Source organism: Triticum dicoccoides, chromosome 3B, assembly GCF_002162155.2.
Source record: "Triticum dicoccoides isolate Atlit2015 ecotype Zavitan chromosome 3B, WEW_v2.0, whole genome shotgun sequence".
Classification (NCBI taxonomy): Eukaryota; Viridiplantae; Streptophyta; class Magnoliopsida; order Poales; family Poaceae; genus Triticum; species Triticum dicoccoides.
This window is the reverse complement of record NC_041385.1, coordinates 328,227,357-328,233,863: the sequence shown is the minus strand read 5'-3', so window position 1 is coordinate 328,233,863 and position 6,507 is coordinate 328,227,357. Positions and strand designations below refer to the sequence as shown.

Here is a 6,507-nt window from a genome sequence, read left to right as displayed (position 1 = left end):
ATAGATACTTATGTACCTAGAAATGATTTTTGGAAAAAATAAAGAGCAAACTACGAGGTAGCTACAGTTCAGATTTGACCCACTTCCACCTGAATCGGCAGAAATTTGTCTTTTTCACAAGAGGTGGATCAAAACTTTTTACACCCAACCATTTGGTCAATTGTGCATTAAATATGTCCTAGTATTTTAGAAAATTGATTTGGTACAATTTTGCAACGAATATATGGTAGGTCCTTCACAAAAATACCTCCTTTTGGGCACTCGAAAAATGGAAAATGGTTGTTTCGTCCAAAGAAAATGAAACCTTCCTTAGGAAATATTGTTTTCCATTCCAATATGCACCCTTGTGCACAATATGAGATCATTTGAGAAAACTATGCCATGAATGTCGCCATAAGATTATTCATTTGGCTTGAAAGCCATTAATCTCCACACGTGATAGCTCGTTTCTGAGAACATTTTTTTAAATAATTGTTGTATTACAAGTTTATTATTTTTCCTGGGAACTTGGCCACATATAATGACACAATGTGAAGGTTTCCCAATTTTTTGATTTTTTTTGAAATTTTTATGCCCGTTTCAAAATGCGGTCAAAAACGACGGGAATGACCGTTCCTAGCTAGTGGTTGAATCTTGGAATTTTTTTGGTGTTTCTATGATTAAATCAATACTTTTGTACCTAGAATTGATTTTTGGAAAAAATAAATAGCAAACTATGAGGCAGCTGCGGTTCAAATTTGACCGGCTTCCATCTGAAACAGTGGAAATTTGTCTTTTTCACCAGAGGTGGATCAAAACTTTTTACACCCAAAAATTTGGTTAATTGTGCATTAAATATGGCCTAGTATTTTAAAAAATGATTTGGTCCAATTTTGCAACAAATATATGGTAGGCCCTTCATAAAAAACTCTTTTTGGGCACTCGAAAAATGAAAAATGAATTTTTCGTCCAAAGAAAATGAAAACTTCCTTAGGCAACATTGTTTGCCATTCCAAGATGCACCCTTGTACACAATATGAGATCATTTGAACAAACTATGCCATAATGCTACCATAACATTGATCATTTGGCTCGAAAGCCATGAATCTTCACACATGATAGCTCGTTTCTGAGAACACTTTTTTAAAAGAATTGCCGTATTACAAGTTTATTATTTTTCCTGGTAACTTGGTCACATTTAATGACACAATGCGAAGGTTTTCCATTTTTTTGATTTTTTATGCCCGTTTCAAAACACGGTCAAAACAGCGGGAATGGTCGTTCCTAGCTAGCGGTTGAATCTTGGATTTTTTTTGGTGTTTCTCCGTTTAAATAGATACTTATGTACCTACAAATAATTTTTGGAAAAAATAAAGAGCAGTCTATCAAGTACCTATAGTTTAAATTTGACCCGTTTTGAGCTAAATGAGAGGAAATTTGTGTTTTTGACGAAAGGTGGATGAAAAGATTTTGACAGCCAATTGTTTGCCAATTGGACATAAAATATGGTCTAATGATTTATAAAAATGGTGTGGTGCCATTTGCAACAAATATATGGTAGATCCTTAAAAAACAATCTTTGACACTCGGAAAATAGGAAATTCTTGTAAAACAATTCATATTTAATCAATTACGACACATTTAGATGGTCACAAGGTCTTCAAATTGTTTACTGCATTCTGATTGGTTCATGGGCATGTCACGCGGATCGTGCATCAACCACCGTCCGATCGTCCCGGATCCAACGGCAGCCTTCGCCCCTCACTTTCTCACCCACTTAACCCTAACACAGCCCTTCCATATCCCTCCCTCAGATCTCCTACGCACCCGCAGCCGCCGCGCCAAACCCAAATCTCTGGATCTCGATCCGCCGCCACCGCCGCCCCCAACCCAAACCCCACCGCCACCGTCGACAACCTCCCCTTCCAACCTCCAACTAACCACTGGATCGTAGCTTCTGCTTTTTGCTGGCGATGATGGTGGTGGGTCTGACCCCGAGGCAGCCGGCCAAGGCCTATGGCAGCGAGGCCGGCGCCTGCTACGAGTGGAGCCCTGCGGAGCTGCCCATGCTCAGCGTCGCCTTCGGCGCCGCTAAGATCTCCCTCATGGCAGACGCGACTGGGCATCACTCTGGACTGTGCCCGCGTGTTGGAGTTCCTCCACGAGCACACCTCCCCCGCCGTCATCCACCACGACTTCAACTGCAGCATCTTCCTCATCGTCCACATCGACTTCTGCAGAAGATCCATCCCAGGTGCGTCTGTTCTCCTTCTTCCTCGCCACGTTGCCACCGACCGTGCGCTCTCGGGCCACACAGGGCTCGGGTTATTTACTGCTCGCCATTGTGGTTCTGCATCGCCTTGCGTTTGCGGTTGTGGATCCTTGGATCGAGCAGAGCAGCGGGTGTGCCTGCTCACTTCGTCTCCTCTATTGGGCGGTGGATCCATTCCGGCGGCCGTTGTGGCCAGTGCGGCCGCGCGCGCCTCTTTTGGGTGATTTCGCTAGCGGAATAGCTGAATGAATCTAGCCGGGGAACTGAAATGCGCGGGGGTTTGAGGTATATGCTATTGTTAGGCATTCGTTTCACATGGATGCTAGCGCCATGAAGCCTGCACCATACGGAATCTATTGTTCATTTATGTGGCCTTGATTTGCACAGTATTATTCGTTTTCTCCTGCACCTGCACCTAGTTGTTTGACTTGTCCAGCTGCTCGTAAGCATCTACGTCAACCCTTCACCAACACCTTACACCTGAATTAAGTACATTATAATCTAGAGACTCTCTATTTAAATACTTACCACACCTTCCCTGAATCATGATATGCTGCCCCATATTTGCAATCTTAAAAATAATACTTGTGCACCTGGCCATTTTATTCATGCTTATAAGTTGTTTTATAGCAAGCACTTTCTGCAGATTTTTTGTAAAGCTACATTTACTAAATTCAGATTGCTAGGATTTCTTTTGCTGATATTTTGCTTTCCATGTGAATGGGTTTCCAGAGTGTGCTGATTGAACCAACCAGTGGCAACACAGGCATTGGGCTGGCCTTCATGGCTGCTGCCAAGGGTGTAGCATAATTCAGGCTTGTCTTGTTTTCTGTACACAGATTATGTAAGCAGAGGCTTATATATTAACGGTTTCTGCCAACGAAACAACCAAGTCACTAGCCTTGCTTATTAATTTATGGTTTCTGAAAAAGTTTGCTAGTCTCACTTATTTAATGGTTCCTAAAAATCATCCGTCTTGTACTGTCTTCTAGCACGCGCTGTTGATTGGTTGATTAACATTGATACTCCCAGTTCGGCTGAACCTGGCAGCTCGAGAGCTGGGAACTGAACCAGAACCTGAACTAGTACTTAGTAGTTAGTAGTTTTGTAATTAGAGCTGGAAATATTTGACCTCCCAGTGTAGCACAGTACATTGTCCGTCCGTCCGGCTGAGGCGTGTCATCATGGGGACTGGCAGCTCGAGAGAGGACGATGATAAGGTTCCTGTGATCCGCTGATTTGTTCATACAGTTTGAGCTAGTGACTTGGCCAGCAACCAACCAGCATGCTGGTTACTCATGTTTTCCTTATTTTTTAACAAGAGCTTGCTTTGAAGAATGTCTAGTATTCAGTTTGTACCTCATCTAGTATATGTGCTGCTCAACATTCAACCTGCTTTACTCCGCTTATGTGATTCTGCTAAGTTTGTAGAGGAAGCAGCCGAAACTAGTGTTGCATCCTAGTACTAGCTTAAACCCTGAGATGCTTTGTTTGTTTTCTAGATAGATAGATTGCTTGTTCATCTAGGCTTCTGATGTGATGTGCTTATGTGTTATGCTTGCAGCTGCCGACCTCTTCCCGTGGTCCAAGCCGGCTCCCGAAGCTGGCGAACGCGGCGATACTGTCAATGATGACTGGCTCATGGGACAACGGCGACACTGTCCAGCGCCAACACCGTCACCATCGTCGGTCGTGTGTTCCGGTCGGCTAGGAGGTAGCCGGCACCCTGGAGGCCCCGAAGCCACTTCGTGGAGTACGGGTTCACGCTAGACGGAGATGGGAGCATCATCGATGAGGTGTTGCGGCTTTACTGCTCTGCTTTCGGTTATTGTTCTTTGTGCAAACTAGTGGCTTGATTTCCCATTTTGTTTGCCAAATCTGAAGGTACTGGTGGTGCCTATGCTGTCTATGAGATCTTACACCCAAGAGGATGTGGTGGAGCTTCAGTGTAGAGCTACTCATTTGATTCAGTTGAAAAGATGACTAATTTTTTTTCATTAATAGAAACTTCTCATCTCTTTTCTTCTATTTTCCTATCTTCTCTTCTCATTGCTGCTGTTAAGTTAGGACTTGCTGCTGATGATTGCTATTGTTAGAAATCATGATTGCTTATTTTAGTGTAGGACTTGCTGCTATTGCTGTCATATTCATATTGTATTTTCCAAAGTTCGATAGCATGTCGTCCTTAGGATAAGTTGTTGATCAAAAATGGACTAAATTAAGGCACTCCCAGGACTTGATGGTGTTGTTATTGACCTGCTGATGTTGTCAAACTGTTGTTGTCATTAACCTATTGTTACCGAGCTTTACCTTTGTTTAAGCTTTCTTGTTCTTGCAATTACTAGTTGTGATAATTGTATGGTGATAAGAATGCCTCTACAGGACAATATATTTTGCTGGTTCCACCGTGCCATCACATGAAACTTGGTGCTGCTGCTTCCTGGCTGGCTGTAGCTTTGCATGAAGCAACAAGAGATGGCTTCACTTTGCATGCCTATTTTTTGCCCCCTCCGACTGAGATGCCAAAGCATAGAGGTACATGCATCCCTGTTAATATTGAGTAGAAAGCAGACCTTCTGATTTTGAATTGGATTACTCTGAAATGTTTTCACCTTCCTTCCATGAGTTTATGCAAGCATGTGTTGCCAAAGTTCAAGAAGGCACGCTTAATAGGCTGATTATGCGCGCTGAAGCAAGAGGCGCTGGATCAACGCCTTGCCTTGGTCATGTGTGGGAAGAAAAGCGCTAGGCCTCTAGTTGTACTGCTGCTGTTGATGCTCTACTGCTCTAGAATCTAGGTGTACTTCTGCTGTTGATGCTCTAGGCCTTTAGCTATACTGCTGTTGTTGATGCTCTAATGCTCTAGGCCTCTAGCTGTACTACTGCTGTTGATGCTCTAGAATCTAGATGTATTGTTGCTGTTGATACTCTAGGCCTCTAGCTGCACTGCTGCTGTTGCTGCTCTAATGCACTGCTGTCGTGGTAGTTTTGTCTCTGCTAGCTATTGGCTGCTTCTATGCTACTGCCGATGGTGGCTGGCTGGCTGCTGATGTTGATCCAATAGTTAGTAGTTACTGCTGCTTATGTTGCTTGTGCATTTGTGCTAATGCTGCAGCTATATTGGCTAAAGAAATAAGCTATGTACAACACACACACAAATAGGCAATCTTCTTCTGTTTCCATTTTCAATGTGTATTTGCATAATTTGTTCATTGTGGATTGCTTCTCCTTACTGCCTCCTAGTCCCCCTATTCTTTCTGTTGTCACTTTTGCTTGTGGTAGCCATTACGTAGATGCCTACTAATTATTAGTTAATAGTATTTGGCTTCCATGTGATGATAGATAGGTACTAGCTATATGTTTTCCGGGTTACACGCTAATTGTACTCCTTCAGTTAACTCTTTTAAACATGACTTGGTTACTTAAACCCAAGTCTGCCCGTGTATATGCCAAGTGTAGCTTCCCCTAAGATATTCATTTTGAAACTTCATCTATTGATGCTTTGCCACTAAATGCAATTTGCAGGGAGCTTGATAAAGCTTGGACGTTGGTCAGGGCTCCAATAGTGCTGATGCTATTGGGTTGGTTGTGGCCTCATGCATGGTAGTAGGCTTGGCTGGCCCCTAATATAGAGTGCTATATTGTTGAGAGTTTTACCTGTAGAGTGCTATATTGTGATTGGTGAAATAATGTATGGTGTATATTGTGATTGTGTGGAATATTGTAATAAACTGAGTTTGGCTGTTATTTAAATTGGTGTGTTGAAAACAAGCTGTGAAAAATTAAAACTTGATGATTGGTATATCGGTGTGTTAACTACAAGCAATGTGCACCCAGTTGACTACAATAATCTAAAAATTGAATGTAACAAAAAAACAAAGAAAATCCGAAAATAGAAATTATATAGAATGTGAAAAGGCTAGATCTTAGAAAGCAAAAAGGCTGAATTAATGGGCCAAGCCCATGTAGCTGACCAAAATTAATAGTAAAAAATAAGTAAAAAAGGCCGAATTGTTGGGCTCGGCCCATGTAGAACACCGAATTGGACCGGGCTGAATCTAATTAACGACCTTTTGAATTGGTCGCAATTTTGCCACGTCCGATTGCCACGTCAGATCCGATGTGGTCTGAGCAGACAGCTAGTGACCAAAACAAAAGGTCATGGGTTCAAGGACCTTCTGCTTTGGTCGTAAACGTCTACGACCTTCTCACAGACAAGGTCGTTAATTTTAGTTTACGACTGCCAGCTTTTGACC

General features: G+C 42.6%; 1 long non-coding RNA gene across 1 annotated transcript; it reads left to right on the top strand.

Moving 5' to 3' along the window:
* Positions 1–1,794: 1,794 nt before the first annotated feature.
* On the top strand, positions 1,795–6,051 carry LOC119275996. The gene is made up of 4 exons (XR_005136164.1): positions 1,795–2,233; positions 3,816–4,047; positions 4,136–4,786; positions 5,777–6,051. It is a non-coding gene; the product is annotated as an uncharacterized LOC119275996 (long non-coding RNA).
* Positions 6,052–6,507: the final 456 nt, after the last annotated feature.